General features: G+C 41.8%; 2 long non-coding RNA genes across 2 annotated transcripts in view; both read left to right on the forward strand.

Moving 5' to 3' along the window:
* Window positions 1-7,262, forward strand: part of LOC134139115 (uncharacterized) — a 330,410-nt gene extending 323,148 nt beyond the window's left edge. Inside the window, exon 9 of the long non-coding RNA XR_009958070.1 lies at window positions 6,180-7,262. This is a non-coding gene — a long non-coding RNA (uncharacterized LOC134139115). The remainder of the gene's footprint in view (window positions 1-6,179) is intronic.
* Window positions 7,263-18,475: 11,213 nt separating this feature from the next.
* Window positions 18,476-25,261, forward strand: LOC134139116 (uncharacterized). The gene is made up of 3 exons (XR_009958071.1): window positions 18,476-18,638; window positions 20,106-20,332; window positions 25,198-25,261. It is a non-coding gene; the product is annotated as an uncharacterized LOC134139116 (long non-coding RNA).
* The last annotated feature ends 683 nt before the right edge of the window (window positions 25,262-25,944 follow it).

Here is a 25,944-nt window from a genome sequence, read left to right on the forward strand (position 1 = left end):
TAATTAATATTTAGCATGACCAAGCTGTTTGCCACACAAACCTTTTGCCAGTCATCCTAGGGGTATTGTTTTGATTTTTGGAACAACAGTCTTCAAGCAAGTTCTTTCATAAAGGATATTGAAGAACTCTCGCTATAGGTAGCATGACAGACTCTTTGAACAACAGGCTGTTGTACAAAATGATATAACTATGTAGTTGTCCCAATTTACACTCAGATCATGCTGCTGCTCTGAACCTGAGTCCCAGGCTTACAAATAAGAAGGTTGTATTGTTTTCTAACAGTACTGACCACAAAGAAAGGCATAAAACTGCCTGCTCTTGAGAGTTTTATTTCATTTTATTTTTTTTTTTATTATTTTTTTTTTTTGCCATTGGTTAGCATAAGTGTGAAGCATGTTTTAGTGGTTCTGGGCTTGTAGCATGCAGAATCATCTATAGCATTTGGAGGCAGCTGAAATGGTGTCTCATAGGTTGGCTTTCGAATGGAGAGTTTCTCACAGCGCAATATCTACTGCGCTTCCAGGAAATCACAGGTGTCCTCCACATGGCTCGAGCAGGTGAGAGCACGACTGTGCCAAACCATGATGCAGTTTGGTAGCTGAAATACAAAATCCAAATTTGGACTGAGATCTGAATCTGACACTCAGCTTTATTCCCTGCCCTGAGCCAAATCAAACTGCAGCAAGTCATGAAATCTAAACACGGCTGAGCTCTGAGTTGCTTAAGATCTGGATCCAACTACAAATCCCAATGAGGAAGCTCCTCTCTATATATGTAACGGCCGTGCTGATGTGCAATATACTCTTTCATTAGCTAGGTAGCAGGCTGGGAGAAATTCAAGCAGCTGGAAGTCTGTACTTCTATAGGGAAGACATTAAAATGCTGAGAAGGCGTTAGTGGGTGATATGAAATTGCCTCTCCAGGAAGCTTAAGGAAAACAGAAACAATTAAGATTTATGGGTGGTTCAAGTTCTGAGGCAAAGCATCCCCTCTGCCATTTTGTTTAATAAAGTCTCATATTATCAGCTTAAGACCTGCCAGGCAGAAAGAGTAATTCATTCAGCTCACCTGTGCTTTCTGGAAAAAAAAATGAAAATAAAGGTTGTGTTCCATCTTCAGGAAGGGCTCCTCAAAGAGGAGCCAGCTCTGCTGCGACCACAGTGTGCTCCTCGGACGTGCATGTCATGCCAGCCAGCCCACCCAAGCAATCCTGCTCTCGGGCTCTCACTATCTTTCTTTTTCTTTTCTTTTCTTTTCTTTTCTTTTCTTTTCTTTTCTTTTCTTTTCTTTTCTTTTCTTTTCTTTTCTTTTCTTTGAGAGAGGAGAATTTGAAGTTTTGTTGTAGCGTGGTTGGCACTTCTGGTAGAGCCTTTGACACGGAACTCTCTCTGAAAGGTGATTTTTAAAGTCATTTTATTTTCCTTCCTGGCAGTGATATCAAAGGAACAATCAGTGCCTGATTAGAAGCCAACAATTTATTTCCATTATAATAAACAGAAAACAATGGCGTGCTGCCTTATTATTTATTCACTTTCCAAGTCAACGAACTTGGAGGGCTGGGATGAGATCTAACCAGAGATATGCTTTGATGTTTTCAATGTAGAGAGTTGGTCTCCTAGCAAAAATCTTGATCAGCACCAGTTCTGGGGGAAGAAAGGAGGGACAGAGGGAAGGGAGAGGATGGTCCAAAGGGTAGGGGCAGCTCCGGGGAGGGTTGGATGAACTGGGGCATGATGGTGGCTGGGCATGGACAGACATTGGAATCAGGATCGTGGTAGTCCAGGAGTCTCATATTAGATGTGACACATGTGCAAAGGGAACTAGGCTCATCTGGTGTAAATAGCAGCAGCTGAATTGATTTCAGTGCTGTTACTTTGATTTATACCCACCCAGGATCTAGCTCAAGATGCACTCAAGATCTGTTACCGTGCTTTTGGAAAACAGAGACACTCCTGCGGTGTTTGCAGTATGTGCTGAGGAGGCTGACAGCTCCAAACCAAACCAGATGTGCATGGTAGTTTGGGATACTCTCCCCTCTCTCCTAGGAACAGGCTCTTGTTTTTTAGTGCTCTTACATAAATACCACTTTGCAGGGAGTCCTGCTGAGCAAAACGAGTTTCATTATTTGCCACTGTACCTTTGTTATTTCAGCACTGATTTCACACATGTTTAATACTCCAGAAGGGAAAACTCCTCAGTGGATAAGTATGAGTGAAAGTGTTTTAAAGTGTTTTGTTCTACATGTCTAATGTGACAGAGGCGCTACAAAAAACCATCTCACAAAAGGGTCTTGTAGGTAGGGCTACATGTGAAAGGTAAATATCTGCTCTCCTCCTATACAGAAAATTCTGAGCAACTTCTTTCTTGGCTTCATGATGCCAATAAATCCAGAAAAAGTTAAAGACTCCCCATTGCCTTGAGTGTATATCGTCAACAATTCCAGAACAATCAGAACATCTGTATTATTTAACAGAACAGAAAGCCTGAAGGTAGTGCAAAGCAATTGACCATGTCCCGTTCATTGATCATGTCTCCTGTGGCCAAGCCACTCTGACCTGTTTGGATTCTTTTCTGATAAATATGCGAACACATTAAAAATATATTTAGTTCCACAGAATTGATATTTGTAGACTGCCCAAGTGATTTATAACAGTAACCAAATAGAGACATCACTAAGTTGAGTAGATTGCTTTAGTGGAGAACATTCTTGCTTTGTAGGGAGATACCTACTGCTAACCTGTACATGGTGTTTTAAGGGAGTTTATATAGGAATTTTTTCTTAAACTGTAGCTGATCACAAATGTTTTCAAAACCTACAGAAAACTTCCCATTCTTAGGAGGAGCAAGACAGGTTGCAACCTGTTTTAGAAGAGATATTGCATGATGATCATAAACCGTTTATCTATGAGGTAATCAAATACAGCATAGAAAAACAAAAATACATTTTAGGAAGAAGTGCCTCCTCTGAGCAGTGATATTTAGTAATAGTTCTATGTTTTACCATACATACTACCAAAGGCCCATAAAAGTACAGCAAAATTATTAATACATTTATTTGATCTTTCAGTAAGCTTGCTGTTATTTACAAAGTTTAAATATCTAATTACAGTATGGCTACTGTAGTAAGATTTAAACTATGCTGTTGCTTCAGAAAGCACTTCCAAACAATGGTACTTATTAACATGTTGTATTTTCTGTACACAGTGTCAGGGAGCAACAAGAGTGGGGCTGCTCCGTGCAGAGGGCTGAGCCAGACCTGAGGGCAACCCCTGCACAAGCCTTGCCCCTGCTGACAGCCAGGACCATGGCGTGTCCAGACAAGAGTGATTCTTCTCCCTTCTCTGTGTTGTCAGAATTGCTGCTGCTTCTCAGTCAGTTACGGATGTCCAAACCCATTTGCATCATGGAGGAGAGCGTCTAAAGCAGATGGCACTGCACAATGGATCACTTAGTACCCCATTTGTCCACAAGAATATGTGTGACAGTGATGGTTTTTGGAGAGCATTGTATTGGATCTAAGCCTGAACGAGTTTTTTGGACAGACACTTTTCAAAAATATCTCCCTGTAATGACTGGCAGTGTCAGCGAAAGTAGTAACAGTCACTGCATAGGTCAATTTTCAGTGCAGAACAGCACACCAAATCTTGCACAAACCGTGAGCCGTTTCCTCTCCTTTGAACCCTCTTTCTCATTGCCAGATCCTCAGTCACAATCTGGCCCTCGTTCTTCCAGTCCTCCTATAAATGAAAGCAAATTTCCACCAAAAGCTTCCTTGGGGGCATAAGGAAATTAGAAAAAGAATAGACCTGGAGTCCTCTAGTTCAGCTAAAGGGCCTCCTGTCAGGCACTGCAGCCAACTTCTCTTTCCTGTGTTTTGTTGCATTGTGATCGGTCTTTTTCCTAGCTGAGAAATTCTGGTTCTTTGCTATATTCTGGCTGTTTTCCCTCCGGTAGAGAGGCCTGTAATACCTACCCTTGATCCTCGTACCCACAGTAACTTGAATTGTCTCACAAAAAGAGCTGTGCTTCTTGCTCATCCATGTTTTCACGATTGCCTTATGGACTGTAATGTGTGATTCTGAAGTTGTTTCAACAGTTACGAGCTTCTCCTCCCTCCCTCTTCCCTCCCTCTCTCTATTAAGTACTGGTTCTCTCTCAACTGAAATCTTAATTTTACCCCATCAGCTGGGGTTCTGCTGCCCTGTACTTGTTTTTCAAGCCAATAGTCTATATATTTGTAGCCATCGTGTCCCAGAGAATGTTGTGCTCCTGCATGAAGTCATTTCAGGTCAGTGATGGCTGGGGCCAGCCCAGAGAGCCCTCCCCTCTTTCAAATGGGGCTGGGAATCACCCAGTAAGTGTTTACAGTGAGGAAGCTGCAGCTGGAACCATCCTATGACATAGAGGAGAAAATCCTTAGCTAAATTAATCTCGAGAAAGATTAAGGTTGGTATCTCCTAAGGGAATAGGCGTCATCTCTGGAATATTCATCCTTCTATTTGTCCTTGCCACGAATTCAATCTATTAATGTATGGAGTAAAAAGGCCTTCACTGAGGTGGGTATCTTGCTTTATCAGTGCCTTGCCTCTAAAATCCTGCAAAAGCAAGGAAGGAAGCTTGTTCCTCCATCCCAGAAGCAGAGAGGGCCAGGTGAGTGCTCGAGGTCACGCAGAGGATCTGCTGTGGAAATCGGAACAGAGCACACGCCTCGTGAATCTTTATTTGCTGTACGTCTTCTGACGTGGAGCCAAATCATACTCCTGTGAGTGCCACCGAAGGAAGTGTAACTACATGCGGGCAAATGAGAGAGATGTTGCCTGCACTTTTCTTCGGTCATTTCAGATTTCCCTGAATTCTTCTGTTTTATCTAACTGCCAGACAAAGCTGCTCAAATCTGCAGGCAGTGTTATTTGGTCAGGGCATGGGGGTGAAAAGCCCAGCATTCAACAGAGATTCCTTGGAGTATCTTTAAGATCTTGGATCACATAAAACAGTCTCCTCTCATAAAAAAAAAAAAAAAAAAAAAAAAAAAAAGGCACACAAACTTACCATTGTTGAGTGTTTCTTTAATAGAATCAGAAACAAATTTGTGACCTTGTGGCCCAGAGGTGGGAACACTGTCTATAAACTTGCCCAGACATAGAAATGCATTCTGCCTGTCAGTAGGAGCTTGCCATTGAACATGTATATAAAAAAAGCTGGTGTTACATTAGGCCAACATTTTTTAAATGCCACAGCTCGCTTTATATGCCATAAACCTTGTTAATGTTGCTAACAAGAAAGTTAAAAACTCAAAGCTATAAAAATAGGAATGCCACTGCTAACTAAATAAATATATGTGAGAACCAAATATTCAGATATACGTTCTGGAATGGCTTGCGCGTCCAGGAAGGAAGAAAAGAAAAAAAACTAACTTAAGATGTTGAAGTTATAAAAGGTCCATATAGTCAGCAAAATTGTCTCTTTTCAGTGTTTGGCTTAATTTCAGATAGTTCTTGAGAATTTGAAATTATAGCATGAACGAAGCAGCCAGTCATTTCTGAAGTTAGGGCTTGCAGGCTGCCGTGACCGTGCCGGGAGAGAAAATTCAGCCCAGGAGACAGGATGAGGCAGGGAGGCTTCTCTCTATCTGACTCAACAGCAGCCTGTTAACGTGGCAGTACTGGGGAAAATGTTTCCTTCAAAATAGGCCACCTACAAATTCTGGCCTCTACTACTGGCTCTGAATCCAAAGTAATAGACCCTGTTTGTGGCTGTTACATGCAATCTGAGAGGAGTAGTGAATCTTTTCTGTGGCCCAGACTCTATAGAGGTCCAGAGCTTGGAGCTTCCAGGATGTATTTTTGGCGTTTATACTCTGACTGCAAGTATTTTGAATGCTTTATCAGTGCAGCTTTTTAACTCTGTGATGCAAGAGTAGAGACTACTCCCAGTGTCAGGCCTGCTGACATTGGAGTTACATGGGTTTGCCCCTGTAGTTTGTTACCATTGGTAGTGCTTTTCATTTCTTCTAGTCTTTGCTTGTGGAGAGCAACCTTTTTCTTTTCCTAATTTATTTCCTCCAGGAAATTACAAAATGAAAGATCTTAGAAGATATGATAATTACTTACACAGTGGAACCTTGTTTAAAATTTTGGTGACACAAAAAATAATAGGTATCTTTTTCTTTGCTTTTCAGAGGAAAACTGCCAGGACGGCAAAGTCACTCTTAGCTAGAAACTATTTTCTTCTAACATGATCCAGCTGAATGCAAACCTGTGTTTGTTTTAAAATAGTTTGCCTTGACACATACTTAACACTGGCTTTGTGTGTCCTGGAACTGGTTCCAGTAATTTATTTCTGCGTTGTTGCTGACTGTCTCAATTCCAAGACACATCCCTCTGTGAATGCATGCGTCGTATCGTGCTTCGCTCTGCCTGTAAGCAAGACCATGAGCAGCCATTTCTCAGCTGAAGTGTACGCAACTGCATTTGTCAGTCTTCTGTGTCATCTTTAGTCTTTCTGAACAAGATAACAGAGATTATCAAACAAAAAAAAAAAAAAAACACTTGGGAGGCTTGTAAGATCCATCAGGTCTTTCAGTGAAGATACATATGTCAGAAAGGAAGCATCTTTCTGTAAGCGCTTGCTTTGAGGTTGATGGTGAAGAGATGGTATATTGGAGTTGCGGCTGTGATGAACATTCCCACTTGTGGCCATGCCTGGTGAAGCAAGAGTTGTTCATGTTTGAACACATGCATTTAGAAGCACTAGGAGTGCTCCCCTGCCTTTTAAAAACCTACTTGGCAAGATTTGTGTGCTAATAAATGTTATGCATGATAACAACATTTAAAATGTATTATCCAAAGCCAGAGCTACAATTTAATTTCTGAAGAAATAATAATTTACCTAAACCCAGAACATGGACCTAAAGCATCTGCCTAGCTTGCTGTGGGAAGAGGACAAGGCCATTGCTCTTATGGCACCATTTCCCGTTCCTCACTGAAATGCGTCACCGAAGGACCAGGAAGAAGAGGAGACTGTGAAGCACGCGCTGCTTCTCAGCTGATGAGAAGGATCGCAGACCTTGTGCGCAGACCTTGCCTGGCTTTGTATGGGTATGGGCCTGACTGACCATAGATCTAATCAGACTGTACCTGTCAGGCATGTGTAAAATAAGGCAAAGTTGGCTGTGTATAAAGACTTTACATATTCATCCAAAGAATGGGTGCACTTAATGTGTGACTATATGCTGGTGCGGCTTGATCTATCTGATTAATAAAATAAGAGTAAATACAAAGGGACCCATTAAGAAGACTGATTCAGCCGGGAACAACAGCGTCTCATTTGTTTAGCGTATTGGGAACATACGATGTAAATAATGATCCTGTTTGTATTTCATCTCATACTTGCTGTAACAGTACTTTTGAGCTTGTAACTCAGATCAAGATGGTTTCTAGCACATATGGACAGTGTATATAAATTTAGAGAGGAAAATACACAGTGGAGAAAAGTGGAGGAAAGAAACAAAAGCATTACATCCACCTTTCTGTGAATGCAGACCTTGGCTTTTCCTAAGAACAAGTTACATATGAGCTCATCCTTTCCCTCCATTAGTGTTTACAGTATGATGTATTTCCTAACAAATGTGAAACAAACTCATTTTTATTTAAGCGTTTAAGAGTCTCAAACTCTGCTTATGGAAATACTTCTATAGAGTGCAGGTCAGGCTCCAAGAGAGGCGAATTGTGCTCAACTTGGGTGGTGTTATCTGCTAATGACAAACACCTTTTCCTCTCTAAGGGAATATGTAAAAACAGGGAACATTTTTTAGGGCCCTGAGTGCATTAATGGCCTTGATGGTCCTAAGCAGCTCCACCTGGGACCCCCACAGTGCCTGAGAGCCTCCTCCTGCACACCTGCTCCCCATTGGTCCAGGGATGCATTTAAGCTCAAGCCTTGGCAGTCACTTAGCTTTGGAGCTGTTCTGAACATCTATTTGTCTCCAGCCTTGATACCAGCCTTATTGCCTGGAGGAATAGTGGCCCTGTGTTGAGGAGGTAAGCCACATCAGTGTTGGCTGAAAGCCAACAAGACCTCTTCACCTCATATCATGTCATTGCAAAGTTATAATAAATTCTGTCTCTTTCGGGCCCCTTAGGCCCAAGAGATGCCCCTAGCAGGAGTATTGGCTTCCTACTGCTGTTGTACAGCTTTAATTGCAAAGGGTGGAACCTTTAGTTTTGCATGAGACATAATGTTTAAATGCTGAGGTACACTGGGAATTTGGGAGCCTTTTCAAGGATGGTAATGGAGAAGGTATAGTTTCTATATATGCTTCTAGGGCTGGAGGGAGTTGGCCACAGGGTATGAGAGGAGTATCATGACCTGCTTTTCATCAGTAGTGAAGAGAAACCCATGGTGTGGGCTTAGGAGGAGTTGACAATATTTTTCATTTGAGGGAAAGGAAGTAGAAAGATCAAAGGAAGTATTAGCAGGCAGCAACTAATCATAAGGGCTTTTCTATTGAACTACATTAGCATCTCCCTGCTCCTCCTCTTCCACTGCCATGTTCCTTTAAGCCTTTTTTTCCATGTGGTGTGGGCTACTTCACCTATCTGCTGTCTGGACATTTTTCCTGTTCTCCCTCAACCAGACCATATACCACATCTCAGTGTTTTTGGTCAGACAAGCGAAACCTCTTATCATCAAGGGCTACAGTGCCAACTCTCTTCCAGTTTGGCCTAACCAAGAGCCCTGGTCCTTCGCTCTGAGAAGGAGCTTTTTTAGCTTTGAAGAGGATTATTATCAAAAAAATCCCTGATCTAATTTAGGTAGGCATATTTTCTGCTCAACCCTTGACTGCTATAGCCACCTATAGGTCAGAAATGAGGGACAGTTGGCGAATAGCATGAAACAGTATGTGGAATGTTCCAGGCTCACTTTATCTTGAATATGGCCTCCCAAAAATCATTTTAATACCTCTACACATTTGTTCAACTTCACTTCTCTGAAAACCAAGAATTTCTTGCAGAAGCTATCCTGCTTCTTGTACTGAACTACCTTTTCAGGACAAAGATAAAGCCTAAATCTTTTCAAATGTTGGTGTTCTCCGTGTAGGAATTATGTGCATGATAAGCAACTGATTAATGTCAAGCATTAATCAATTTAATCATTAATAGTGTAAGTAGTAGGAGGGATAGTATTTTAGGTCTAAATTCTGGAGCAGAAGGCATTAGGAGGGGAGGGAAGAGAAGAGGGAGCAATGTATTCTTTCATTGTATGGTTAATCAAAACCAAGCCTGTTTAGCACTCTAAAATTTCAACTGAACTTTAAAAAATACTTAGTCTATCTCAAGTAACTGTCCAAATATCTGTAGGATTCAACATAATGTGCTTGTGGGAGGGAAAAGCTGGTGGAGTTTTTATGAAAAATATTTCATTTTCAAGGGTTACTGATTGCTGTTTGAGAAGAATTTCCCCTTTTTTGCTTTAATGTCAGTACTGACTGACTTATTAAGCTACATTCCCAGATAATATGCTGAGATGCTGATTTTGTTGAAAGACCGCAGTCAAAATTGCACTGAAATTTAATGCAACATGGGAATTATCATAATCAGAACTTCACCACTGAAGTCTAGGAACAATTTTGCAGGGGGTCATGTTGTGTTTTGTCAAGGGCTTTCACCAATTAAAAATCTATTTACGTATGAATTTTAAATCAAAGCACAAAATACTTATGCTTTGACTTAAAGCACTTACATATCTCTTCACCTCAGACATGGACCATGTTCAGCATTCTCATTTGAATGTGCACCAGCATAAGTCTTGGGAAAGCAGCTTCTTCAGCAATCAACAAGCGCTCTATTCATGCTGCTAGATTTCTAACATGAGAAACCAGATAAGATTTGAGGATGGCAAAGCAGCAAAATTGTTGCCATTCTAACTGCTGCAAGAGGGAACCAAGGCATGTCTGGCACTGAAGAATTTGATTGATTGATTTGTATCTCAGGAACACTGAAATTACTCATTTGTGTGTTTTCAGGCCCACAAAGAAAGCTGGTTTGTTAGCACCCTTTGATGGTAAGTAGGGCTGTGCACTGCAAGAGCCTGTGAAATCTCTGCTTATAAAGGCAAGATGCATCACTTCATTTGGAAACTGTGACCAGTGGGACATTGAATGTTCTCCAGGTGTTGCATAACAATCCAATTAACTGCTCATTTATAGGGCTCATTAGCCTGAAGGTAGCAAGGGAAAAGGCAGAGTGGTTGCCCCTGTAGCTCAGGAGCCTCTTTTGGCATGTATGAATCTGTTCTGGTTTGGATCCTACTCAGTACTGAAAACTATGTAGTCTTTGTATCACTGTTTCTTTAATTTAAATAGTATGTATCCATATAACCTCCAGATCTCTTTCGGAGAATTTTGGAATCATTATTCAAATTTATAGATATAAGGGCCTTGTTTGTGGCTTATCCCCAGCAATGAATCAATTACCATTCCAGAATCTCAGGATATTGGGTGTCCTACCTTGTTTCCTTCCTCTTCTCAAATACTTATCTCTTATTTAGTGACCAGCTGGCTGTAGTTTGGAAACTTGTGCTGGGCTGCATGTCTATAGACTTGACATACCCTTTTTACATTCCTTCTTCATCTCTGATTCAATTCAGAAAACAGTAATGACCTTCATTTCAACAGCAAATGTAGTCTTGGGACTAAATTCTGCATCTGTAGATAAAGTAACAGCCAGGAAAAATGACTATATTGACTGATTTCCATAGTTATCCATCAGTAGGGTCCATTGCAGAGTTGAGTATTTGCGAAGGAAGTCATTTCCATCTACAATGAGATAGTAATCTACGAGTAGAGAAATAATATAAAAAAAACTATAAAAATTTGAGTCCACTTACTGATGCAGCTAGCTTATGAATTGTGTCACAGCTCATCAGACTGTCTTCACAGCATTCTGGCATGAGCTAATATTTAACTGAACAGCCTTTCTGATGCTGTGGATGCTAGCAGAGCTTACTGAAATTGATATATTAGTAATAAAATATATTTGTATGTGAATGTGTGACATTCTTCAGCAGGAGGGCTGTTTGGGTAGAAGGAGAGGTAAGACTTTTTTTGATGTCTCTGGTAGACTTTCATAACTGGCTCACTCTGAGTAGGTAAGACTTGTTATTTGTAGAGCAGTGGCTACCTGGAGAAATGCTGTAGCAGGGAGCTTAGCCTGTGTGTCTACCAGCAGCCTTTAATTGTAGCAGCGGGTGGAAAATGCATTAGCCTCATACATTACTGTTGGGGGAGTTGGCAGCATCCAATCTCCCAGGGTTCCTACGTATTTCTAAAGTTATATCTATATGGTGTTAGAAGCACTTTTCCTCCTCTTAGTCCTGAATGTCTCAAGAGAAAGCAAGGAAAATCTGTTGTATACCTATCTGCTGTGTCTTTTTAGCAAGGATAGGGGATGGCAGAGCCCTAATGCCAGCCTGAGGTCCTCCATGGTGCAACTGAGCGGAGGGCTGGAGCTTTTCGGTAATAGTTCAGCTATGCTTTTCCTTCTCTTTTTCCTGAAACAAGAAAAAATATAGTAAGAAGAAAACATTATTCTCAATGGAATATTCTCAGAGCTTTCATCCTCTTGCCCTCCTCTGAGATGTCTGAAAATCACTGTCTGTTTCTGTCCTGCCTGAGCAATTCTGCAGAGGCTCATGAGAAACAGCATAATCTGCCAGTACCTTTAATTTTTTTTATGCAGTTGCATATATCTGCCCTGAGCAGAAATGTTGATGGCCAGTGTGTGCTAGTGTTCTCATGGGGACTGCAATGTGACTGTGCAGGTGATGCTGTGTTGGGGAGGGAGGGCTGTAGAAAGAGTAATTTAAAGAAATAATTTGAGCAGCCCAAGCTGGCTGCATGGTGAAGCCTGCTGTTCCAGCAGAGCTCACCCAGCAGGGTGGGAACCAGCCTCAGGAGAGCAATGCTCAGCACTGACATCCCAGGGGGGGAGCTGTTCATATTAGGTACCTGCAATGCCTTTGTACGGCACCATCCTAGGCATAGGATGTCCTCCTACCGCCTGGTGCTTGCAGTAACAGGGAAATGCTGACATAGGTGTGCTGTGGGCAAGATCACACCCTACTAGATTGAATGCAAAGATGTCCTCTGCCCTTTCATGTGTGAGCCTGCAAAGATAGTGTGTCAGGAAGTATAGTTAAGCTCATATTGCCTTTGTGGGCAAGGACCTGCATTTTTATTCATTATCTCCAAAAATCCACAGAGATAACACCAGAACCCACAAAACACACAAAGCTGAAGAAGCCTTGCTCAGTGTTCTTAGCAGTTCTCCAGACTATAACAAATTTGCAACAGTCAGGACTTTTCCTGCAAGTGTAGGTAGCTGCAGAGTTTGAGGGGCGAATTGTAACTTTTGCGTACTAGCAAACTGAAAAGGTTTCTAATGTTTCTTGTTTGGGGGAGAAACCTGAACACGCTGGTTTTATGCTTAAGTTCTGAGGGAGAATTTCTAAATTATTAATTTGAGACTGTTACAACTTCCACGTTTATCTCATAAGGGATCAGCATATGGAGTGTCAGTAAAACTTTCAGATCGAAACAATGCACAGTGTGCGTAGTTTGAAAATGGATCCTTGCTCTTTAGATGTTGGACTCTGATATGGACTGATACAATAAATCTGGTAAAGAAATGGCATCCATTCCAGCCAATGTGGGGAAGGGTTTGCAGAGCATTAGTTTTGTAGCTTGAGACCCCAAATAATATCCAGCCTTCTTGCTTTCAGTGGTGCTATGTGCTTTTTCTTTAAACATAAGAGGAAGCTTAATTCAGGCCTTATCAGAGGCTTAATCAGGAATTTGGTCTAGGAGAAGACTGTGCAGGTTCCCTTGCCAGCTTTATTTGCTCTATTTCATGAGTGCATGCGATGACCTGTTTATCTTCATATGGGCTGTTTACAGCATGACTGCAAAGATAAATGGAATATAGTTAATGCTGCTGAATTCTTGTATCCCCTCATCAGACAGTAAGTCATGAACTCTACTGAAGGAAATAAATTTGGAAAGAAGTGATCTAAAATGTGTCCCTTCTAATAAAGGAATATCATAATTTCAAGACATTTTCCATTATGAGCTTATGGTACTGAATCTGTTCATGAAAGTTGAACTGAAATTGTGAGTCACTCTATAAAATACTAACTGAAACAAGATGGCTCAATTTTAAATGTTTGTCTTGTCTCATGGGATTTCAGATCTTCAAAAGTTTTATTTCATGGGACTGAGAATTAAGATTTTTGGATTTAAAAAAAACTCTAAAATTTCTTTATACCTCTGTCCTCCAGTTCTGGAGAAGGAGACTCAGCAAACCCAATTTCAGATCAGGAAAGGGAGCTATTAGCAAACTTACTGTGCTAATGGAAAACACAAAAGGTAAAATGTAGTGTCATCCAGAAGACGCATGCCTTCAGTCATATTGGAGAAGCTCCTCTGAAAGATGCAGTGCTCCTCCGGATCACAGCAGTGTAACTGGATGCGCAGCACTTGAATTAAAGAACAGTAATTACTAAGAACTTTTATAGGAGAGCATTTTAAAAACTGCTAATATTGTTCTCTTTATATCAAACCATCAATGGGTGGAGTATTTCCTTTGCGTTTTTACAGATAAAGTATGTGTTTCTTGTGGTGACTCACTTGGAGATTAGCCTCAAGAACTGAGCCAAGGTGAAAGGGTTTGTTCTGCCTTTTCTCATTCATCTACTAAACATGTTTGTTTCTAGATAATTTACACATAGAGTAGTATTTACTGTACTTTATTACTATATTCTACTTTTTTTTTCTTTTTTAGCTCAGACACTGGCAAGTGACTTAAACTTCAAGTGCCACCTAATGCTCTGTTAAGTTGTTACATCGTGCAATAGTATCCAGAAGTGATATGTCTCTTCAGGTAGTCTCTTGGGAAAGAATTTTTAGTTGCAATTCCCCCTTTACCTTCACAGGCTTTTGTTCCTTTCTCCAAAAGTGTGCAGAGACAAAGGCAATGTGAGGTATAATTGATACAAAACCTATGAACATGTAGATCAAGGTTATTGCATATGGAAGGAAGAAAACCCCAAACTGGAACAGTACTAGGACCTAAATGATGGGAAATCTGGAAGGTTTTTATTCCATCTTGCATTTGAAGCATGGAACGAAAAAATGGCCAGTATTGGTCTCATTACCTGTGATCAGAATCACTTAACAGCTTCAAAAGGGGTTAATCTTGTACAGAAGACATGCCTAAGCCTTAGCATTAGGGTAACGCTTCTGTGTTTATACTTTTTTTTTTTAAAGGTTGCTATTGTATTTTGCATGGGTTGGAAAAAACTTTTGCAAGACTGTTATAGTCTAGCTGGGAAAAAGCAGTGCTTTTAATGTGAGTCTTGTCATTTTTAGACTTGCATAAATGTCTTGAGAATGAATTATTTAACCTTTCTTAGTAATAAATTTACTATATGTCAAGCACACAAAGGTAGAATGGCTGACATGACTAGGAGACATTTGGATCCCACCTCTGGAACTGGGATAAGGAGCAGTACTGATCCCCTGCATTCAAAACAAAAAACGTATGACTTCAAACTGGGACCTGGGACAGCTGCTCCCTGCTCACTGTGGAGCAAGCTGGTGCATAATGATGTTTGAGTATCTTGCGATGGTGTTGCAGGCAACAAGTCCAGACTTCTTTTGACTTGTTTTATATCTAAATTGTCCTTCAGTCGTATGACCTGCACAGTCTAACTACAGGGAGTGTAAAATACCAGACAAGCAGACCCCAGTATTAGCAAAACCAAGCTCCATGTAAAAACTTGCAGTAAATCAGCCTCACCGCAGCCAAACCACATGTAAAAGCAAGCTGTGAAATGCTCAGCGTCGCCAAACCACATGTAAAAGCATGCTGAAAGCCATCCTCTGCATAGCCAAATTCTATATAAATCAGTGATGGAGAACAGTCAAGGTCTGTGTGTTTACTGTAATAACTTAAAGCCACTGAGGAGCCTGTCACACAATTTGCCCTCTGTCCTGCCAAATGTCCAGGCAGCTCCATTGAACAATGCACCAGACAGATCTGCTCCCAAGTCATTAGTCATCAGGTAGGAAAACTGGCTCCAGTAGGAATAAATCCAGCATGCTGGATTCTGGGTCAACCTATTTGGTGTTTGAAAGTAGTGAGTAAAAGAATTGAGCACACAAAAAGCAAAGCAATTTATTTTTTTTGTCTGTTTTGGACAGAAATGTTATTGCTGAGTTATTCCCACTCATATCCTGTTAAGCTTACTGACCACGTAGGGAGAGTAGCTCAGTCAGATCATCTGGCTCTTGTGACTAATCTTCCCTGCTAGAAATGGAGTGAGATGAAATTAGTTACCCCACTTTGAGTTGTCTTAACTTCAAAAAGGTGTCTTAGAAGTTTTATTAGAGAATACAAAAATGTAAGGATTTAGTTTCCAGTTCACTAACACTACAAGTAGTAGCGACCTTAAGCTGAATCATAGGTTTTTAAATGCCTTTTAGTTGCACATCTCATGCATTATCATTACAGCTAGTTATCAGTGAAATAGATTTGGGGCTTTTGCAGCCTTTTCCTTGCAGGAGATCTCAAAGTACTTTTAAAAGGAGCTTCATTTCATTATCTCCATTATACAGATTTGGAAGCTGTAGCGGGGAGGTGTGAAATGACTTGCCCAGCACTGCCTGGGAGGTCAATGGCAGCCATCAGAGTAGAACTCAATTCTTCTGGACCAACCTGTCCAGCTGCTGAATGTTGTTCTTGGTTATCTGTTGCAGTGGGAAGTCCCAGTAATGGCTGACGCTTCTTGCTATATTAATAGAAAGCCATCAAATAAACATGATTTCTAGTGGCATGTTTGTTATACTGGAGTGAGACAATTCTCTGGGATACAAAGGAGGCTTATGTTGGAAAAGGCTACTTAAGCTGGAGGAAACATGTTTAAGGATGTGCACAACCAACGAGAGTTTTGCTTTTCTCTCTCGCTGTTTTGTTTGAATGCGATGTTTAATATGCCATTAGGGAGTCTGGGAGCTGAATTCTGTGAGATAACACAAGATCCCTGGCTTTTGGCAGGTAGTGCAACTGCTGACACTGTGGGGACGCAACTTCCCTCCGGTGTAAAGCAGGAAGACTTGACTGACTTAAGAGGAGAAATTTCAGTATATATCAGTCGAGGGTTTACACTGAATGTCAGTGTGGTCCCTTAGGTAAGTGGAGCTTATTCTATTAATGCCAGACTTGCATTTAAAAATTGATTAGTAGATTTTTTTTTTCCATTCTGGACACAAGCTGAAGAGTCTGTGGGAGTATCACTACCATAACTTTATACATTCTATTAAGTTCTCAAAATAGTACATTGGATGAGTTGTTTTTCCTGTTACTCATCCTAGGCTTGTCTTCACAGTCGTGCCAGCTTGAATATTACTAGGAAATACAGAAGGGTGGAGTCAGACCGATACAGAGCAGCAGCTGGTTACGGTAGGTTGCATGGTTTCTTGCCCACTGCATGGTCATGACTGATACTTGCCCTGCTCTAGTCCTAAATGTTAGCTATTGCCGGGTTAAAAGGGGCTCAGGAGCAGGTTTTCTGACATATTTAGCTCTATTCTCTAAACTTCTTCCATTCACACAGCTGGCATTTTAGCTGACACCTTTTAGCTCAGCTCAGAGGATGTACAATGCTCTTGGGACGAGAGGTGAGTGTAGAACAGCTGTCGAAGGACTGTGCTGGACTGCAAGCAGCTGGGCCAGCTAGTGCCTTGGCTTCAGTCTGCAACCCATTTGTACTTACGTGTGACTGGTGGGGGATCGGTGAGTCCGGACTTTGTAACAGGTTTAGGCCTGCCAGTGGTTCACAGGTTAACTATAATCTTCTGTTCCCAGCTGATACTCTTTAGCTTACGTCCCTCCTTCGGTCCTTAATGCATTGACTGAAATGGCAGCAGGCACTTTGTCAGGTATGGACCCAGCCAGTGTTACCTGGATGTCTCCCATGCAACAATGCCTTTCTGAAGCAGAAGAGGATGCAGCCATGGTGGAGATAGCTCTCAACATGCAACATACTGGTCCAAATATTTTTTTCCAGGGAAACAGTGATAGTAAAAATGCACCTAGGAATACATAGGACAGCCCTAGGTCTCAGTTGTGATCCTACAAAGTTCAGTGACATTAGTCATTTAGTACAGCAGTAAGTCTGTTTAGAGGGAAGAAAGAACAGAGCAACAAATGAGGGACAGGACCTAGTGCTATAGAATGGGAGTTTGGCCATTGACTTGTATTAATTCTTAATTTTTAAGAGCAAGAATGAATGGTTAAAAAGGAAAAAAATCACAATTTTAAATGCAGTGTAGAAGGCTTGTTTTTGCTATCTATGATTATGCTTTTATATTCTCTTCATTCCTTCTAGGCTATGCTGTTGCTACTCTACTAATGTTATATACCTATGTATGGTTTTACATCTTATTATCTGATGTACTTTAACAGAATATGTGAACTTGAGAACACAAAGCCAAACAAAACCCACACTTGCTCATGCCAAATCTTATCTTTTTAAGATAGAAGGTTAATCATGCACACAATTTGGAAGTCTAAGCGCACACACCACAGTGTGGTTAAAAAGCATATTCCCTCTGTCTCTGTGAAAATTATACTTATCAGCTTTTAACTAGCTCCACCACCAATCAAAATATATATACATGTATTCCTTTTTTATAAAGCTAGAGGCTCTGTAGATCATGAGGTAGATTCATATCTCCCTAAATATTTGTCACTTCAATACTGCATCAACTCACTATGGATAGAATTAGTTTTTCCCACTTGGAATTCAGTGGGAAAATCTTTCCTGGATCTCAGCAGACAACCTAAGCCAGGGACTAATTTGGCAAGGTCAGACTGAAAACATCTCTCTACACTTAAAGTAAGGCATGGCTCTAAACCTGCTTTGTCCAGCTGTCGAAAGCCTGAAGTGGGAAATTAGTTCAGCCACGGACATGGAGACTGATCAGCTAGAAAAAAATCATCGGAACTTAGGAACTGAGTCTTGAGATCCTTCTAGGCTTTTCAGCAACCATCCATGCCAAAAGTATAGCGAACACCAATTATTTTGCAAGACCCCTTAGTATCTAACGAGACTAGGTCTGACAGCTCCAGCTTCTGCGTTCCTGCCGTGGCAGCCCACTCCTGCTTGCACGCTCTTAAGAGAGGAGCTGCTGGGGGCAGGACCCACGTAGTGCAGGGGCACCGAGAGAAATGGGATCAGAGATGTTTCGTCTTTACAGGGAGCTGGGAAAGAAAACGTAAGTGAACGATTCTACCCCTCTCATGAAGCCATGAAAGAAAACCCATGAGGATTATTTAGGGCATCAGAGCCAGATAACTGAGGAGTCCAGAGCCCCTGTGCCTGTTAAAGAGCAAGGCTGCTTCTGCCCTGCTCACCTGGAACAGATTCTGTGATGAAGGCTGGACCCCCGAACCCTCCGTTGCAGGAGTGAAGTCTGAAGCAGAAGGAGCACAGCCTTGACTCCCGTGCTTGGGCAGGATTCATACAGCCAGCACTGAGGAAATCGCCGCTTCTGATTTATGAGCTGGCAAGATATGAGGTAGGGATAAAATAGCATAGGAAATCCCATGAAAACCTTTATGTGGACAATTTTCTAATCAGTTGCAGGAGGCTATCCAAACGAGTGATTTCCCATTTCCATCTAGCCCTTCCTAAAACCTACAAGTTCACGCATAATTCAGTTCTCTGTTTAGATTAGTGGAGAGGCTTGCTGAATTTGTCTGGTTTTGAAACGGGCACTAGAAAAAGTTGCAAATGTTTTTGCAAATACTTGGTCAGTATCCCCTCTGCCCCCTGGTTTAAAATATCCTAACCTCAGCAATGACCTTGGTATGGAGAATTTCTTTCACCTTGAGCCCTCCAGTTTCTCAGCCAGTTATTAATCCTTAGGATGTGCCCTTTGCCTTCATCCTTACTTCTTAGACAATTCAACCAATTTCTGCCTGCCTTTGGGGCAGATAACCTCAGAATATTTAGCACTCAGGAAAATCAGATGGATTTACTTCAAGAAGGGAAGATGTTGAAATAAAAAAATGCTTATTTAATGTAATAATTTTAATTACTTAATTTCTTTTAAAATATATTTTCCATTGTTTCGTACTGGATCATCACATTTCCAGAAATATTTAATGCCCCATTCTTACTTTTCAATGGCTTTATCTTTAGGTCCATAACTTGCATTCTGGGCATTTTTGAAAACAATTGGAGCATGCCGGCAGCTCCTAAGAGAGTGCTTTGTTTTCTGTGCCTTACTATCATGTATTCTGGAGAGATCGCCACTGGATCCATGATAGATGGGGAAGTGGTGGAAGCACTACTTCATAGTGGTAACTTTATAGTATTCCGGAATATTTTTTTTCCAGCTGTAAAGAAGTAATAAAGAAACTTACATCAATCAAAGCAACTAATCAGAACAAAGTGCTGTGTTCTTTCTCCTGTTCTGTGTGCTTTTTTGGATGGAGTATAGCTGCTGATGTGTATGCTAGTCTTCTAATCCTTTAATGGGGGCATGGGCTTTTGAAGACTCCCTCTCAGAGGTGCTATTACCAAATATATGCTTCTAATTTAACTTCTCAAGCCATATTACGGTAGCCTGAAGCAATTGTAGGTGTTGGGTTTGTGAGAAAAGCCCAGTGTTGATGTTTATCAGATGACCTTTTAAAGGGTAATGTGGGGGTTATCCACAGGCATGATTAAGACCATATGTAGGTCACTTTTCCCAGGCACTACTTACTGCTCTTCCAAATCCCATCTATTTTTACCCATATTCAGCCAGGTACCTTTCATCTCTGGTATGTTTGTGGGCATTACAATATTGGACTCAACCAGAATATTTACTCCTTTGGAGTTGTTCCAACTTAAAAATTCAAGAGAACTTGCATAAATATATGGTGTCAATTCATTGTTATTGCAGATGCAGAAACACGAGTGCTTGCTTTTATTTTTGAACACCCCAAGAGCGTACTGCAGTTTGTTCTTCTTCCTCTCCCCTCAATTGTCCCTGCAGGTCAGCAAGTATTTGAAGGAGACTCCATCCCTCCAGAAGATGGGCTTGATGGGTACGGAACGTGCTGAGCGCCTGATGGGACTGGGTCCTGTTTGACTGCCAGACCTGCTGGAGCCTGGCAGACGCTGGGTGCCTGGGGCACTCCTACGGCATGCAGCGAGCTGCAGGGCCTTTGCCCTGCTGCTGCCGCCGCCTTCTGCAGAAATCCTCTCCTCGGCAGCTTTTTAGTAAGAATGTCTCTTCTGTACAGTCCTATCTGTAGGACTGCTCTATAATTTAATTATGCTTTAGGAATTAAGAAAAATTAGTATCTGTAGATGAAAGCAAGGAGAGGAAAAACTAATCAAAGCTGTTTGATCTTTCTCCAATATGAATATGGAAGCAGTGTAGTTCCTCAAAATATTTAGTCACCTTATATTTATACTTTTTTTTTTTTTTTACTAAAGTTACCATCTTGCTTCTGCAGTATGGCATGTTTGGGGGATATTAGCAGTAAAATGTTGATTTTGCCTCTTGTTATACTTGCTGTTATTAGCCAATTATGGCTTTACAGTGTCACCCAGACATAGCCTCTCATGAATTGGTCTTGGTCCCTAGGAAAGCAGATAAAGGACCTGCTTCGATGCGGCAACTGTGAAATTATCTTTGAACCTTTTTGACTGCCTTGGAATTTCAATATTTCCCTGGGTAGGAAATATTATGCTAAATACTATTGCTGTCCTATTGTTTTTTCAGGGATAAGTCTATGAGCAGATCTTTGCTTTAGTGGGTCACTGCACCATTAAGTAGGGATGAAGAAAGAAATGGCTTGCTAAGTTTTACCGCAAAGTAGAGTTCGATACTGGCAGAGACGTAAAACACAATATAGTGCTTAAAGGTAGCCCAAGGAAATGGGTAATGAGGCAGGCGTTGCTCACAACAACTATGGATCTTTTTTGAAGAGCAAATGTTGCAAGTATGTCATGAAGCCTTTGGGTGTAAAGACTAGACTTTAACAGACCTTTCCAGTGAATTGTGACCTCACTCAAGTAAGTAGTTGTTATGACTTAGTATTCTAAGGTAAGTTTGTAGCATTAATTCCTGCTTGTCTAAAATACATGCACCTTACTGGTAGTAATATTGAGCATCTAGCAATTTTTTTTTTTATGCCTCATACCTGTAGTTCACTACTAGGAAGACCTGCCATCAGCCTTTTTAGTGTTGTGACAGGTTTAGGAGATACAAGAGCATGAACTGAAGAAATTCAGATCCAAAGTTTGTGTACATGCTGCCATTGCTAAAGGATTAAGGGAGAAGCAGATAGCACCACAGCTACCACAGGAGAAAAGCTTTTATTCTTGTTGACTTATTTCAGTTTTTTTTCTAAGTATCAGATGCTTTTTAAAGCTTGATTTACAAGAAGGTGCTATAGTCAGACTCGAATTAGGGGGCTCAATATGAGGATACACAGTGAAATGTTTGGCCTGTGACATAAGGCATTGGAATAAGGAGAGCTTGTGGCTCACATTTGACTATGACCTGGTGAGATCTTTACATCCGAAAACGAAGCATTTGTTTCGCTGGGTTAACTTACCTATGCTGGGCACCACCAGCCCTCCCCGCCCTCCCCCTGCTTTAAGTCCTGTTCAATCCCTTTTTTCTTATGGCAAGCACTGCCCACGACGGGCCCTTCATGCAGCCTGCCCCAACTCCAGGATGGGGCGCTGGGGGACACGAGGTAGAGCACAAAGTCCCGGCAGCTCCAAAGCTGCAGCATTTACCCACGGGGGCAAGGCCTGGTTTGTCTGCTGGTTCTCACAGGCAGGGGCTGTTCTGCCACCTTCCACTGTGGAGCCCTGCAGCCAGGTTATCGGGGCTCCTGGTCACGGACGAGCTATTGCACGTTGTGGCAGCTGATCTCTCAAATGGCCAATACAAAATAACCGCTTATTTACCTCTCTTTGGGATAAGATGGGTACCATTTCTCAGCCTGGAGAACATACTTGTGTGTATACATATATGCGTACACACACACGCAGTTGCCACATCTCAGCTAACTTGCCCTTGTGGGGTAAGCCACAGGAATCCAGTTGCAAAGCAGAGCTTTTCATCGGCATCTACTGCAAAGGCGAAGTGCTGCCCCCGCTGGAGGCAGTGGTAAAACTCACGCTGGCTTTTCTGCTTCCAATGTTTCACCCTCTCAGCCTGGGAGGCAGATGTCTGCAGAAGATGCAGCTTCATTTCCTCAGCCCAGAGAAATGGGGAGGTTGGAGATTTTTCAGGACTTTGTGGCAGTGCAGTAACTGTTGAGGCCAGCAGTCACTTCAGTGTTTCTGCGTTTTCCATTGCGGTCACAACAGCTACATATCTCAAAGCATTGCAAAGGTAGGGGGTTTTGCTGGAGAACATTCATTTATGGTTCCCCTTTGTCCAAATGTATGAATTATGCCCAAATAGCACGGGAATAAGCTGACCATAAATTCTAGTAATAACAGCCATGAATAATATCATACAACCAGTTTTACTGCTCTCTCTGCTTTAGTTCTCCAGTAGCTTGCAAAAGCAATCAACATGAAATTTAGGGTGGGATTTGTCAAGGGAATTTGGACTTCTTAATGTGAAAGACAGCTTTGAAAAACTCAGTTTTAGCGAACAACACCTATTAATAATGATAATAAAGATAAACTGATTCATATCTCCCCACCCAAAATATTTATATAATAAATTAGTTAATTGTATTTTATCTCCTCCTGATGGGTGGGTTACTAGCCTTTGCATTGCAGCAGACCCAGGGGAGCTGTCATGTAGTCTGATGCCAAGAAAATGTGTTATTTCATATTCGGTTACTTGCTTTGGGTTTAATGTGGTGAGAGAGAGAATTCCCCTGCAATCAGCCATAAGTGGTTTTGCAGTGATAAAGTCTTTTACTGCTTAAACATCTCTCATTAAGAGATTAAAAAAAAAAAGCTTTATCTGCTTTTTGTGATTTAATCATTTACTCTGCATGTAGATAGAAGCATTTGAAGGAATAAAACAGACCAAACATTGGAATTAGCTCCAAAAATTAATTCCCCGTGCCATCTTATCTGCCTAATTGGATCTAAAAATAGCCTGTGGGAAGCAGGACCAGAAGCCCTAAGGGTCTGAGGCGATCTGTGTCGGTCGCTCCCCACCGCACCGCGCTCAAGCCCTTCCCGAGTGCCTCCACGGGCCGGGTGTCGGGGCGCGCTCCCTTCTCGCTTGGGGCTTTCCGCTGGGGAGGCGCCGAGGAGGAGCCGCCGCGGCTGCTCCCGCGCGGTGCCCGGAGCGCCGCTCCGCCTGGGCCAGCGCGCTCGGTGCCTTGGCGTCTCCGTCATGGCCGGGCCCCAGGAGCAATCACCACCCACCAGCCGTTCCTCGAGATAAGGCCGAGCCAGCCGGCAGAGGAAAGCCTTTGATATTTCCCCGCCTCGCCGAGTAACTCTGCCGTAACAATAATACTTTGAACTTTTACTGCACCTTTCCATACCAGGGTCTGAGCGCTCTACAAACATTTGTTCCCGAAGCCTCGTACCACCCATTTGAGGATGGAGTTTTTTATTGTATCGCTTTTGCTGCCCAGATGCTCCAAAGAGCTCCAAACCCCGTGTGCTTACACTAAAGAACTCGCTTTCTTTGCGTGCGTGAACTTCAGGATCTAGGTCGCCACTTGGACACCCTGAGGTTTGCACGGTCTGTGTCCAGATACGTCCTGAATTTCTGCTGGCGTGCGCATAAAAAGCCACCCCCTCCCCCTGCCTGTGATCTGCTCTGCTCCTGCTTGTAACCCAGAGGAGCCCTCTGGAGCCCCAAAGAGCATTTTTTTCTGACAAAGCAAAGTTTTATTAAAACCACACAAGTTCTGCAGTGAGAAATAACCATGTTACTGTCCAGTGTTAAATTTTACGTAAAAAGATATATTTTTGTTCATCATTGGAACTATTTTCTGTAATGCTGTTGTACCTGGCAACAGCAGCAATGTACTCCTCGCAGGGGTTTACAGGCATACGATAGGTAGATTAATAAAAGGAGAGATGTTACATCCCGGCTGCACCCTGTGTTTTGCTTTAGGAGGCAGGCAAGAGGGTTAAACTTTGATATTCATCTCTGATGTGCTTTCTCAGTGAGGCAAATACAGTTAAGGCTAGTTTCTGGAGCTGATCTACCTGTATGGAAAGTTGTTTCTAAAGTGCTGCCAAGCGTCACTAAAGAGCCACAGTTAAAGAATCACACCTGTAACAGCACTATCGTGTTGGAAGGGTGCGTTAAGAGTGCACCCTGCAGCGCAGAGGACATTATATGTGGCTTTGAGGCAGTGGTCCCCTCAGGAAGAATGCACATTTTCATTCATACAGCGTCACCATCTACACAGCACTTGCGCTTTGGTCCTACCCCTACCATGTGGCTGGTGAAAGCATCTAGAGCAGAAAGCGTTCGAGGCTTTACATCTATTTACATTGGATTGAGCGTTTGAGTCCTGCTCGGTGAGAACAACGGCCCACTGATGCTTTCAGCTCTCATTTCTCCTATGCTCCTGAAAACTGATGAACTCCCTTTGCCCGTTTAATTTTATGGCACACTAATTGTGTTGGTTGCTCCTGGGAAGTGCACTTGTCAGCCGTTCCTGTGGCTGAGGAACGTCAAAGCCTTTGGTCATTCAAATCCCCCATGCACTCAAGGCATGCAATTCAAATGCTTGCTGCAGTGAACCTAATCTCTTAAAACTGAAGAATAAACTTCAAAAAACGCAGTTGTTTATCCAAGCCAAACTTGTAGTCTTTTGAGATTTGCTCATTGCAAGTCAGAAGTGCAGAGCGACAAAAGGGGGAAATTCAGAGCAACAGAGCCAAGCTAAAATTTGTCAAATATATCATCTCTTCAAGTAAGGTTGGACTAGCATGGAAAAGAGGAGATAGGCTGATGACTTGTGGAACTTCCTTTAATATGTGCTCTTGGGAAGGAAAAATAGAGATCAAAGACTGATAGAAAACATCATTAAAACTATTTGAACTATCTTTGAACTTACAGACCTAAAGAGCTGCTGGAAGGATGTGCCCTCCAATTTGCTTTCTTACCTTTTCTTTTGATTCAACAGCTACACTTCTCACAGCTTATGTCTCAGCGTGGACTAGCAGAGGTGCCTAAGCAGATAAGAATAACACTGGACAAAAGGTATGTATGCAAGATGCTAATCTTTTGCCATGCGTATAGGCATGCAATCACTTAGCAGATAATATTCTCTCATTTTGAAAAGACGTTCTTCTATTTTACAACAAACTAAATGTCAAACTTACTGTTGCTGTTAAGCTCTGACCAGCTTACCGTCTAGTTTTAGCTCTTAAAAAAATTGGTTTTTTTACTCATGTAGAACAGCATGGTCCCAACTTCCCTGCAACTTGGGCTGCAGCTGAGCATGAAGTACTCAAGGATACATACCTCGGCTTTGTCTAACTGAGCTTTCCTGCCATGGCATCAATAAGGCAGCTGAAGGTGAAATGAAATAAATCAATTTGCCCTTCATTAGCAAGAGGAATAGAAATATGCTAGGGAGAGGGACCAATGAGAGGGTGGGAACATGTGTTAAGAACTGGTTAAAAGAGGGGTTGAAGGGAGAAGGTAATACTTTTTCAGATAGTTTATTCTAAACTTTAAAGCACTTTGGATAACAATGTCTCATGTGAACAGTGTTATGTACATTCTGAGTATACACACTTCCAGATAAAATGTGTTCGGAGAGGTTTTCTCATGACATGCTTAAGTGGGGCAGGTGCTTTTCTGGTTTTAGAAACTTGGTAAAGAAAATTTTAAAATACTTTTATGAAATATGTATTATTATCTGAGC

Source organism: Rhea pennata, chromosome 3 (genome assembly GCF_028389875.1).
Source record: "Rhea pennata isolate bPtePen1 chromosome 3, bPtePen1.pri, whole genome shotgun sequence".
NCBI classification, from domain to species: Eukaryota; Metazoa; Chordata; class Aves; order Rheiformes; family Rheidae; genus Rhea; species Rhea pennata.